This window comes from Primulina tabacum, chromosome 2 (assembly GCF_025594145.1).
Source record: "Primulina tabacum isolate GXHZ01 chromosome 2, ASM2559414v2, whole genome shotgun sequence".
Classification (NCBI taxonomy): domain Eukaryota; kingdom Viridiplantae; phylum Streptophyta; class Magnoliopsida; order Lamiales; family Gesneriaceae; genus Primulina; species Primulina tabacum.
Window position 1 is genome coordinate 42,918,391 of NC_134551.1, and position 14,843 is coordinate 42,933,233.

Consider the following 14,843-nt stretch of genomic DNA (forward strand, 5'->3'; position numbering starts at 1 on the left):
TCATGGATCTCATGAATCACGTATTTTAGTCGTACCTCGATCAATTTATTATTGTCTTCATGGATGATATTTTGATCTATTCCATTGCAGTACCCTTGACATCTTTGACGAAGAAGAATGCAAAATTTGTATGGGGATCAGAATGTCAAAATATCTTCGATAAATTGAAACAAGCACTCAGTACCGTGCCCGTTCTAGCTATGCTGACAGAACAAGGGGATTATGTGTTATTTACCGATACTTCGAAACTTGGACTTCGCGCAGTGCTCATGCAACACGATCGAATCATATTTTATTCATCTAGAAACCTGAAAACCCACGAGAAAAATTATCCGACGCATGACCTTGAGCTTGCAGCAGTCGTATTCACGCTTAAAATTTGGAGGCTCTACTTATATGGCGAGAAATACAAGATCTTTACTGACTTCAAAAGACTCAAGTATTTATTCACCCAAAAAGAGATGAACATGCTACAAATAAGATGGCTAGAACTTATAAAGGAATACGACTGCGACATTAGCTTTCATCCCGCAAAGCTAATGTTGTTACAGACGCTTTGAGTAGCAAATGGACAATCTTGGCAGATTTGTCAGTGCAGAAACCTCTATAAACTGAGATTCATAGGTTTGACCCTGAAGTCTATGCTAGGGGAAGGCCCCTAATCTCGCTACTTTAACAGTACATCCTACTCTTCGAGTCGCACAGTCTAATGATGAGCAACTGCAGAAATGGAGACAGTGAGATGAGTCAAAAGGCAGCATGTTATATTCAGTCGACGATGGCATTGTCAAATATCGAGGTCGACTATGGGTTCCTAATGGAGATTCACTTAGAGTTGACATTATGACTGAAGGCCACAGTACCCCTTATTCTGTTCATCCCAAAAGTACAAAGTTGTACAAGGACTTGCAACTTTTATATCGGTTGCTAAGAATGAAACGAGATATTATGCGCTTCGTATCCGAACGCTTGATGTGTCAACAAGTGAAGGCAGAGCATCAAAGACTAGCGGGAATGCTCCGACCACTTCCCGTTCCCGAGTGAAATTGGGAGAACATTACTATGGATTTCGTGGTAGAATTGCCAAAGACGGTGAAAGGACTCAACATTATTTGGATAATAGATGACCGTTTTACTAAGTCAGCACATTTCCTACCAGTAAAGACGACTTTTTCCATGACACGGTATGCAGAGCTATATATTCAAGAAATAGTCAGGCTGCATGGAATTCCTGTCTCTATAGTTTCGGACAGAGACACGCGATTCACTTCATCATTCTGGAAGAGTTTACATGCGGCTTGGGAACAAAACTACTATTTAGTACTGCATTTCATCCTTAGACGGATGTCGGTCTGAGAGAGTCATAAAAATTTTAGAGGATCTACTCCGAGCCTTTGTGATCGATTTTCAAGGGAGTTGGGAATCGAAACTACCTCTAGTGGAGTTCATTTACAACAGCAACTATCTGTAATCTATAGGAATGGAACCATATGAGGCACTCTACGGAAGGAAATTTAGATTTCCTATTCAATGGGACGAGGTAGGAGAAAGGGCTACGATGAGACCCGAGATAGTTCAGCACACCACAGAAATGGTCGCTAAGATCCAAGACAGAATGAGAACTGCTCAGAGTCGACAGAAAAGCTACGCGGAAAAAAAAAAGACGAGATCTGGAGTTTGCATCCCGCGATCACGTATTTGTAAAGATAGCACATATGAAGAGTGTTATGAGATTTGGCAAGAAAGACAAATTTAGTCCGAGATTCATCGGACCATTTGAGATACTCGAAAGAGTGGGAGCATTAGCATATCGAGTGGCGTTGCCACGTAATCTCGCCGGAGTCCACAATGTCTTCCACGTATCGATGCTCCGTAAGTACTTGTCAAACCCTTCACATGTACTGAACTTTGAGCCACTACAACTTACGCCAAACATGTCCTATGAGGAGATGCCTACTCAAATCTTGGATAGACAAGAGAGAAGGCTGCGGAACAAGGTGATAAAGATGGTCAAGGTAAAATGGTTAAATCACTTTGACGAAGAAGCTACTTGGGAGACCGAGTCAGAGATGAGGAGTCATTAACATTAATTTTGAGGATGAAATTTTATTTAAAGGAGAAGGAATTGCAACGTCCAAAAGTCAACCCACGTAAACCGCATGCATGCAAATGATTTAAATTGCTTAATTGTTTTATTTAATTGATTTTAAATGCTTAAATGATACATAGTATATGATTGAAGGTCTAATTGCACGATTTCATGGAAACTGAAGATTTTATCTGAATATTCGATAACAAGCTGGGGAAAGGAGATCGGGGATGACCGAGGTAAAATATTTTTTGATAAATATTTTTTATGCTTAATAATATGACTAATTTTTTAAAAAATGTTAGAGCCCAAATTATTTTACGAGACGAACTTGATTTTATTCGGGAAGTCGGTTTTAGGCAAACGAACGACTTTTAAAGGCCCAAAATTATTATTTTTGAAAACAAATTTTGTAAAATTTTATTTTACAATTAAATAGGTATAAATGGACCTAATTTACCTATGATTGATGTGTTCAATTATTCCTAAACGAAAAGCACAAAACCCTAACCCATTAAGCATGCAATTTTCAAAAAAAATAAAAGGAATCCTAGGGTGATCAAACTCGATTCAGCAGTCCATTTCACACACCACACATAGACAAAATTTTTGAGATTTTGGAGAGAAATTTCAAGATCGTTTGTCGCCCATTCGTCTTCCTTCGCAACCCACGCCAACGGTCGCATATTTGAGCCTAAACGCAAAGGAACGCTTCTAAACTCTTTTGATGCACCATTCAAATCATAATATGCATTTTTTTTTATGTATTTTAGCATGAAAAATATTTGAATACAAATAGATAAACGTTTTAATGATTATTTTTAAATTTTTTATGATTTTACTATTTGTTTGAGAATGCTAAGAATTCTAAGGGACATATTGCCAATACAAGGTAATTAACGGATTGAAATAGAGTCGTATAAAGGTGGAACGTAGGCTGGAATCGAGCTTGGCCAAAGATGGATGAACCTAGGGTTTCATGGGTTTCCTTGGGGAAAAAAAGGACTCGAGGGGTGGTGCACCAGGGCTCGGTCAGGGCTGGTCAGGGTCCTGTGTGGCCTGTAACCAAGCAAGCTAGAGGGCTGGATGGTGGCAGGATGTGGTGGCAGCAAGGAGGGAAGAGTCCACAAGCCCTAGTACTATTCCCCATCACGCGTGTGGCTGGTTCAGGAAGGGAGAGGTGTGCGGCTGGTCTATGTGGCAAGGCTGGTGCAATAGGTGTTAGATTAGGTGTCCGTCGAGCCAAGTGTTGGCCGAGTGTTCACAATGAAACTCTATGTATAAACAATCTTTATTTTAATAATATTTGAAATTATTGTTTTGGCACATCTTTATCTGTATACCCATGCTAGTTGCATAGATAAAGTCCTTGAATATACAAATAGTAGAAAGAATATGGGATGCTCATATGATGAGTATCATGAAACTCATATTTGGAATACTATATATTCTAAACAGTTTCTAGTCGATTCAGCCGCCGCTAAGAAGGATATAGGCCGCTCGAGTTTGAGACTAGTATTTGCGATGTGAGTACCATGTTTCATTGGTAGAGGACATTGTGATGTCCGAGCATGCAGATAGGTGCTCCTGGCAGAGTGCACTGAACAACCCTCCATGAAACGACCTCGATTTTTTTTTTTGTAATCTTAAATCATAAATTCTAAATTACTAAATAAAATAATTTAACATAATCATGAATCATGATAATTTAACAATTTAAATCTCAAGTGCATAAAATAAAATCCTAAATCATCGACTAACAAAAATTCCTAAATCGACCTTTAAAAGATCGGTTAACAATAAAATTAAGCATAAAAATATCTCTAATAAAAAAATCATTAACATAATCTTTAAATCCTTAATCTAATAAGCTAGTGCGGAAACATATATGTCCTCGGGTGTGTACTGTTGCACTCGATCCACTCAATCGTCACTGCCTTCCATAAATCATCAAATCCTACATCATACAAACCTAGTGAGTCTAAAGACTCAACACGTTCTAAACATGGATAACAAATAATACATATACCGCCACATGCATTTAAAAATCATGTTTTTATTTAAAATATCTTTTGAACATAAATAAATCATTTAAAATCATTTTAGCATAATTAAATCATAAATCGTAAAAATCATTTTAAAACAACCTTAAGCATAAATAAATCCTTCAAAAATCATTTAAAAATAAGCTTTGAGCATAAATAAATCATTTTAAAAATAACTTTAATCATCATCGTGAATCATATATCATAAAATCATTTTTAATCTTAAACTTTCAATCATATATTAGTTTGGGTGAAGTTTGATCCTTGAAAGTGACTAGCTTTTATCTTTTGGTCGACTGCAGTCTTAGCTCCACATGGTCCATGGGGGTGTGCACTAGGCTCCATCGTGAAAATACGATCGTTGGGGTTCTCTCGGGGGCCTTTTCCCATAGACGGGTTCTCTCGGGGGCCTTTTCCCAAACATGGGTTCCCTCTGGGGCCTTTTCCCGTAAATGTCTGGGGCCTTTTTCCCTCACGTTATCCCCACAAAATCATATATCATAAATCATATATTTTGTCACAATCAATTCACATCCCTCAAAATATTTTTCCTTTTCTTTAAAAATCACAAATTCGACAGTTTTCCAAAAATAGAATTTTAAACAGTATAAATTGCACAGCTTTAACATAAATCATAAAAATACATATTATCATCAAAATCATCATTTTAAATCATATACTATCATTTAACATGCGTTATGATCCTTCGGGACTACTGCCAAGCGTTTTCGTATTTTCTTAAGTGTAAAATTACCGTTTTTCCCCTGGACGTAAAAATTCTCGAATTTATCTTTTTCTCACTTTTAATGACATGAGATTATTCTAAATAATTATTTAAGCTTAAATATAATTTTCCATAATTTTATGAAGCTTAAAACTAGGATTTTCAATTAGATTATTTAATTAGCATTTTGTGAGACGATTAAATCCCGGATAATTCCAAAACTTATTATTTTGATCCCAAATTTTAAACATAATGTTTTTAGTATTTATTCTACCCTTCCAAGTCATGAGCCACATATTCAATTTTAGTTCTTATTTTCGAAATAATGACCCTCACACGAACAACCCGAGCCATCTTCCAATTTACTCGAGCCACGCCCGAGCCACCTCGATCCAAACCCTAGCCAACCCACATAGGCACCCTATTGACCAAGCCCAGCCCAAAGAACCAGCCCCTAAGCCGCTCAAACTCGTCTTAAACTGGACCCCAAACCTGCATGTGTGGTGCATGTGACTCTTTGCAAAATCTAGGACTCCTAACCCAACTAGGACTCTCCCAGCCGAGCCACCACCGAACCCAACACACCCTAACCCTCCATGGACCACGCCCAGACTCGACCCAGACCAGCCCTTACACTGGAACCCACGCCCAAAGCTTCTGAACCAAGAACAACACTCCTGCGCGCTACTGCCCCTCACGCTCTCTCGAACCAGCGGCCAGCCCAGCCACTCCAGCCCATGGCCCAGCCCTTTCCCATCATCCTTAGACCCTATAGGACCTACCTGGACCACCACCAAGCCCCTACCCCACGCAGCAAGCCACGCGACCAGCCTCAACGCGCAGCAGCAACCCGCGCACCTCCATGTTCTCCCACGTCTTCTCGAGCTAGCAACGAGCCCAGCCGTTCCAGCCTTTGGCACGACCCCTTCCCATCACCCTAGAACCCTGATTGACCACCTAGCCCAACCCCAAACCGAGCCACAGCCCCTGGAACTCTCAGCCACCCTTGATCCTACGCGTGAAGAGTTTATTCACACAAGGACTCTTCCCTACCCACTAGCACGAGCCCTGGCCCTCCTAGGACACTTCCTAGGACCTAACCACGTCCCAACCGAACCCTCCTCAAAACCTGGTCAAGCCCCTAAGCCCCATGCATAAGAAATGAACTCATGAAGACAACACACAAGCCAACAACCTACGGTTCCTCTCTTTATTCTTTCCTACGGTTCCAGCTGCCTTTTTCCTTTAAATTTCTCATGTTTTGAACATAATTCTATCATATTTTATCATATATCGGCATCGTGTCCGTTGGGTTCATAACGATTCTTTTAAAACAAGCGTAAAATCGTAAAAACGTTGAAAATTCGTATCCTACCGTAAAATAATCGAACACAATATTTTTCATGCATAGACAATTAAATCAAGCATATTATGATTTGTATGATGTTTTAAAGGAGTTTAGGAACGTGCCTTTGCATTTATAACGCTCGAATATACGATCTTCGGCGAGGGTACGACGTTGGACGACCGGATGACGAAGAACACAAACTTTTTCTTTCCTTCTATTTTTCAAAAATCTGAAGTTTGTGTGTGTGTTACACGGCTGCTAGGGTGTGAATTTGTAGTGTTTTCAAAGCCTAGGTGACTTATTTATAAATAATTTAATATGCTAATGGGCTTTGTTTTGGGCTTGCAAGTTTAAAGGTAATTGGGCCTTCTTAAAATAATTAAATTGAGCCCAATAAAACTTAATTAATTAAAACATAAAAGTTTATAAAATTAGTTTCTCAAAAATAATATTTTTGATCTTTTTAAAACTCTTTGTTTGCCCAAAACCGGCTTCCCGGGAAAAATCGAGCTCGACTAGTAAAATAATTTGAACTCCAACATTTTTAGGAAAATTAAATCATTTTTAAATCATATTAGGAATCCTTGCCATTATTTAAATAAAAATACATATTCTTGTCTTGGTCGTCACCGGTCTCCTTTTCCCTGCCTATTATCGAATATTCGGGTAAAATCCTTAATTTCATGTAAACGTGTCATATAATCATTTAATCATGCAATTATACATTTAATCATATAATAAACATCATGCTAACATTTAAAATCAATTAAATAAAACAATTAAGCAATTAAAATAATTTTGCATGCATGTGGTTTACGTAGGTTGATTTTTAGGACTTCCCAAGTGGTTCTCACTTATCGAGTGGAAACATCCTAGTTTATGGTTATACACCATTAGTCCCTATGACCCGGGACAACATTGAGACTCTATATGCTAGCATTACACTTTGACTTGTTTACCGGCTCTCATAGGGTCATCAGGTGGCAAGGTTGGGTGTTTTGTCGAATCATATAGGAGTCAATGCATTGTAGTCGGGGATTCATCGCTTACTTTCGGGTATGGATATCCTATGTGATCACATGTATATGTAGTATGAAATCTATGAACAGAGTATGGTGGTAATTATGAAAGGAGTTTCATAGATTACAACATCGATGCAACTACGACATAACACATAGTATCGATTCTTTGACAGCTCTCGATATACCAATAGTTGTCGAATCGGCCGGGATATATGAGATGAAGGGATTGTATTGTACGCTAACCATAATTGAATGGTTCTTGCAGGCACTATCATTTGATACATAGGGAATCATGTAAGCGATGCTGCTAGTCGTTTAACATGATTGGTAGGGTACTATCAGACTTGAGTTCTGACGTTCTTATTATCAAGGAGTTGATAAGTAAGAATGGAGCAACTGGGGTATGCTCAAATAAGGACATGTTTAGTCCCGAATCACATTGTGATGTGAACCCACGGCTAGTTGTATCATTGAACCATTGAGGGTCACACAAGTGCTAACTTTTTAGATCCCGTTGAGAAGTAAAAATAGTTCAATGTGTTGAACGGCTTATAAAAGAGTTGATAAGCGTAAATAAAATATAAGTATGACTTCTATAAGGAAAACGTAACTTTTAATTTGAGGAAGTGTTCTTAAATTAAAAGTTGGCCAAACAAATAATGTATTTGAAAATTGTGATTTTCATAAACATTATTATGGACTAAATTAAATTAATTCAAGTGTTGAATTAATTAAACACTAGTGGACCTAGTAGAGTCCAAATAATTAAATTAATTCAAGTGTTGAATTAATTAAATAACATTGGGCCTTGTAGAGCCCAATTAGAAATCATTATTAAACTAGTGAGCTTGAGTAAAATCAAGTAAAGTTTAAATGGTCTCAAATGTGTTTGAGACATTTAAATAAAAGTTCATGGGCCTTGTAATTGTTACAAGCCCAAATAGAATTACATGCATGGAAGGTGAAAGGTTGGGAGACAACTTTTTCAACATCCAAGGCATGGCGTGCCTTTGGAACACACAACACCTTTTTGAACAACCAAGAAAAGTCTCCCCTTCACTCCATACATGAGATGGCCGAACTTTGGGTCTTTTTCTCCTCCATTTTTTTTTGCTTCTTCAACTGTTGATGAAAGCACACACTTCTCAAAGAAAAATTCTCTAATTTTTCTAGTGCAAAATTAGAGTGGATCTGCCTTGTTAGTGGTGGACCTAATTTGAAGAAAGGAGTCCAAAAGCAAGGTGAAGCTTGTAGATTGTTTACCTTCAAGAGCTAAGTTGTTTACAACTTAGTTGGAGCCATAATCAATCCTTGTGATTGATAGGTACATTTCTAAACACACTATGAATGTCATATTTTTGTGTTATGTTATTTGCTACACTACATTACTAGTGGGTAGTCGGTTTTGTTTCTTTTTTGAAAATCATTTTTACAAAACTTCTGTTGCGCAACCGGGCACCGTAACTGATCCCCTTTCAATAGCATCTAGGGAAGATGGCTCGGGGTCGAGGCTGGGTCTAACGCATCCGTGGGCCATGGTGGCTTGGTTGGTGAGGGCCGCGACATGTTGACATCTTAGGAACCTGATTCTCGAATAGATGGGGGCTAAGGCTCTGAATCCTAGGTGCATGTCTTGCATAAATTTACACATATTTTTCTCAATGGGATTATGAACATGGCTTCTCTGATGCAACTTAAATGTCAGACTCTGAAATTTATACATGTTGACATCTGAAATTGTTTAACAATTTAACATTTCAAAAATAAGTCTCGTAGTACTGTATACACTAAATCAGTTTTTTTCACAAAATATTGTCTTTAAAAAGGTTGAAAATTATTTATGAAATGTGTGGAAGCGAATTACAAACGAACTAAGTGAAAATTAAGTTAAATAGCCCGACGTCGGCTCTTAAGAGACTGATTCTCGAATAGATGGGCGCTAAGGCACCGAATCCTAGGTGTCTTTCTTGCATAAATTTACACGTATTTTTCTCAATGGGATTATGAATTTGGCGTCTCTAATACCACTTAAATGTCACATCCCAAGATTGATACGTGTTGACATCTGACATTGTTTAACACTTTAATATTTAAACAATAAGTCTCGTAGTATAGTATACAACCAAATAAGTCTTTTTCGTAAATAAATATTGTCTTTAAAATGGTATGAAAACAAAATAAGACATGTGAGGAAGCGAATGACAAAAGAACTAAGTGAAAATTAAGTTAAAGAGCCCGACGTCGGCTCTTAAGAGCCTGATTCTCGAATAGATGGGCGCTAAGGCATCGAATCCTAGGTTTCTGTCTTACGAAAATTTACACGTATTTTTCTTAACGGGATTATGAACTTGGCGTCTCTAATACAACTTAAATTTCACGCCCCGAGATTGAGACGTGTTGACATCTGACATTTTTTCACACTTTAATATTTAAACATTGTTTAACGCTTTAGTATTTAAATAATAAGTCTCGTAGTACAGTATACAACCAAATCAGTCTTTTTTGTAAATAAATATTGTCTTTAAAATGGTACGAAAACAAAATACGGCATGTGCGGAAGCGAATTACAAACAAACTAAGTAAAAATTAAGTTCTAGGATTGATCACTATCCCCAAAACATGTCATGTTCCTCATCATCAAGTTGCTCTTTGTTCTTATCTGGAGAGGTAGAGTAATAAGTGAGTATTTTGCTAAATACTCCGTAGATGGGGGTCGATCGATCATAACAAATATCCCACCGCATTAGGATCATAACAAAACTTATCAATTATTTAAAATTCCTTTTCTATTTCAAATTCAAATCATAACATTGCTTTCAATTAATTTCAAACATGTTTTCTAATATAATGATCATATCGAAGCAAATCGAAGTGAATAAATCATATATTGAATTGAAATTATATATCACATCGATCGAATTTTCAAACTCATATGTTGGAACATTTCATGTTCATAATCTTAATTTTGATGTTAACAAAACTTGTTATTGTATTTCTAACATATTTACTCATGTGTGAAGTTGCAAACACAAGAAGCAAACTGAAACTGAATTTAGCCAAACTGAATTTCTCGCGAGCTTCGGTTTTTTGATGATATCTCTCAGCTGGTTGATTCAAATGACAATCCGCCAACTTGACTAATTAGAAAACTCAATTTGAAAAAGTCGTATCTCATGTCAGTTGGGCAAAATCGGATGTTATCAAGGTCTACCTGATCGCTGAATTACCATACTAATTGCACAAAAACAACAATCAGTTTGTTATGAGCAGTTACGGTATTTTGGTCATATCTCTCAGCTTGATTATTGGAATGAAGTGATTCAGTATGCTTTGGAAAGATAAGACGATGATACACAAATCATCTTCAAAGTCAAAGTCTCGACCAAATGAATTGACCAGTTGAACAGTTTAAGCTCGGAAAAATGTTCAGCAAGACGAATTTGACCGTTGCAATTTCAGACAGTACATAAACTTTCCAAACGGTCATATTCTTGTATCTAACGTATATATCATTGTTGGAGCCTATAAATACAACATCTTGAAGATCAAACAAGAGCTTTTGAAGGGGATTCAAAGCATGGACATGAAGAAATAAGTTAGTTGAGGGCACAAGCCCTTGTGTGAGAATACATTTGAGATGTACACTGTAAATGATAAATTTCTCACACACAATCACTCACACATATACAAGAGAGTTGAATTTCAAAGATTAGTTGTGTGAGTCTCGCACAAAGACAATAAACTTGTGTATGTTGTATTTGCATATGAGACATTAAACAATATGTTGATTGTGAAGGTGTCACAACTATAATATTCGTCTCAAATATTGACTCGTGAGACCGTCTTATACAGGGGCGAAGGCACCCTTGGGCTAGGGTGGGATCCAGCCCCATTTTTTTTTAAGTTAGTATTTTTAAATTTTAAATTTTTTTGCCCATATTAAAAATAAAAAAAATTATCAGTTTTATTTTTTTATTTTTTTAGTCTCGTGTTTAAAAATAAAAAGAAAACAACTTCCATAAATCATAATTCATTATTGTGTATTGGTTGGTTTATTATCATATGTTTTAAAATTATGCAACTTTGAGATAAAAATTCAACGACTCTAAAATTATATTGAATATTTAGTTGTGAGTATTCAAGTTGCAATAATATTGTCATATGATGTATATGGATTTTTGAGTTTGAATTTTTACCCTAAAAATCTATTGTTGCATATTTTGGAATAATAATAAATTGGTTGAAATGTTTGACAATTATTGATATGCAATTATTATTGGGCTTGTTTTGTGATTTTTATTTATAATAACCGAAAATTGAATAAGTATGAAATTTGAAAAATAATTCTTTGCTGTAAAATTTGGGAATATTGAATTTTTCTAGTTAAGCAACTCAGGGAATGAAGAAAATAAAAACTGTCAAGTTATTTTTAAACCAAAAGAGCATATATCAACAAATAACATTAAAAAATCAATTACAGTCTATGATTGAACAAAATATCAGTTTCAACAAAAATAACAGACCGAAATGAATTAATTTGAAAATTTGGTTCGATGTTGAGGTGCAATAATTGTCCCTACTAGGTAGAGCGATCGAACCATGACGCTTGGGCTGTTGTGGGATTTAAAATATTTAAATTGCACCATTACCACTAGCTATAGCTTTTGGTAAAGCGGAAAACGTTTGGTGGTCCTACATTCGGTATATTCGGAAGTTTGGTTTAAATTTTTTAAATATAGGTTAATTCGGTTCGATTTCAGTTTTTAATATAAAATTTTCTGTTAACCTAACAAACTAAACTTTTATAAATAAACTTAATATTATTACATTTTCTAATAAATTTTATAAGGGTATAAATGGAAACATCTACTACATAAAATACTACTAGAAATTTTTTTTTTGTAAGCTCATCTTCGAAAATTTTATCTTTATGCATGCATGTAATAGTATCTGAAAATTTCATATTTTAAAATAAAAGTAATCAACTAACAGATGAAAATACTGCAGTTTAAAAATAGACAATTTTTCAAACCTCGACATACGTTTTAAAATAAAACAAATATGAAATATGCGAAGTTCTTGATAACCATAAATATAATAAAAAGAATGAGTGTGAAAATATCCATCCACTCCCAACTCAAAACATAATGTGCAGAAAATACGGTCCTCGGATTCGCGTGCGCACAACCAACTCTCCTTACTCAGTCTTCGGCACCTCCAATTTCCTGATCAATATGCTCACCTGCATCATTCACACCTAGTGAGTCTAAAGAGTCAACACACCTGTAACATTATAACGAGAACATATACATCATATGCAACAGTGAAAAGTACTATAATCAACATACATTTCATGATCTTAAAAATGTAAATGTAAACGTAATAAGACATAACGTTTCAAAACATGTCTCAACGTATCATCATATACGTGTTCTGAAACATCTACTACTTAAAAATACTACTAATTTTTTTTTTTTGTAAACTAAATTTCGAAATTTAAAATCTTGCATGCATGCAAGACTGCTGAAAAATACATCTTTAACAAAATAATCGTGATCAAATAACTGATAAAATACTGCATTTTAAAATTTTCCAACTCGGCCCTCAACCATGCATGGAAAAAATAAAACGAGTAAAGTCTTGAAAATCAACATCATATCATAATAACGTATAAAACTGATCATGTCTACTAAAAGCTCATAAAAATGTGATGTGCAAAAAAAGTGTGGTCCTCGGGTCATATGCGCACATCCAGTCATGCCTACCCAGAGTTCGACACCTCCAGTCTCCTCCTCGAAACGCTCATCTGCATCACACACGCCTAGTGAGTCTAAATACTCAACACAGTTGTACCGATAATAGCGATACATATACATAACATGCAACAGTAAAAAGTACTGTAATAAAATACCCTTCATGAACATAAAAGCATAAACGTAAACATGTCGGGTAAATCATATCGTGCTAAAAAATGCTCATCATATTTTCATATACTTATATATTTACTTTGATTGAATTCAGTTCATTAGTTATAACTTTCGTATCAGCTCTATTTGATGGATCCATCTACGTATAAATGTGGTACCCAGCGGCTGTCGAACAACAGCGACAATATTACCCATCCACTATGCCTAGGCCTCATCATCATCGTATACATATATCATCAGTCACAATCAACTTTCATCCTTCAAAAACATCATCATTTTCATCACTTAACAAAAATCATGCATATACGAAATTTTTCCTTAAACTCAAGCATACAACGTATTTTCATAATTTCATAAAAAATCATATACATAATGGCAAAAACATTTTGAAACATGTAAAATCGTGCTTGGGTCACTGCCAGGATAAAAATCTCGACTCGGGTGCAGAATGACCATTTTGCCCTTGGAAACCAAAAATGATCATTTTACCCCTGAACCTCTACATTTTGACTCGAAGCTTGCAAAGCTCCTTAAAACATCCCAAAACATATTTAAAAGTATTTCTTAGACGTAAACTTGAGCTCATTACCAAACGTAACGATTCGTTTTAAAACTTGGACCGGGGTCCCCGTTTTAATCTGAATCAACCCGAAACTTACCCAAATTTTTTCCAATTTAAAACATAACCTAATACACGTCTTAACAGCCCTTGAATCATCTTGACTAGCCCACTAAAACTTTCGAACCCAAGGCCACATGCTGCTGAATTTTTTTTTCCACACCTTACATTTTCGAAAAACCCTAAATCGCCAAACTTAAAAATTATCGGCCCTAGGCTCTACCGCTCAAACCAGCCTTGAACCAACCTCCCTAGCCCACCTAGGAACCTACTGGACCGACCTAACCTAAGCTCATAGCCCCATATATGCAGCAACATGCCAACAGCCGAGAAACATCCCCAAAACCCTCACCTGTGGCACCCTTCGACTTCAAGACTCCAAATGATTCTGATAGGATCGATTAACGTATCAAGAGTGTTTAAAAGGGGGGGTTGAATAAACACTCACAGTTAAAACTTGTCTTTTCTAATTTTGAGTTCAGTTTGGTGACAAACTGATTCTCGGAATCTTGTTGGTCAATGACAATCAGTTAAACTAAAGTAGTTGCAGAAAATAACTGACTAAAAGATAGAATACGAAACTGAAATAAAGTAGGCAAGGGTTGTTTTTGGATGTTCGGAGAATTTAATTACTCCTACGTCACCCCTTCTATCTCAAGGATAGGATATCCACTAAAAGACTTTGATCAAATACAAGAATTGTACTGACCCACTTCAGTTTGGACTTAACACTGCCAAAAACTGAAACTCTTAGTTTAACAGAATGTTCTCAGTGCGTAACTGATCTTAGCACTATCGAATTTCAATGATTATTACAACTTGCTAGTGAGCTCAAATTGTAGCCTTAACTGCTACGAATATATCAAGTAAGAGTGAGCTAAGATTTTGACAGAGTGACAGCAAGCTTTTGAATAGTGTTGACTCCCATTTTTTCTTCAGCTGTTCTTCTGTCATATTTATAAGCTTCTTTTCTCCAACGGTAAGTTGAGATGAATTTGAATCTTTGTATCCGTTGATTTCTTCTTGATTATTCCTTGGACATTGTTTGCTTCATTTATTGTGATGCGGC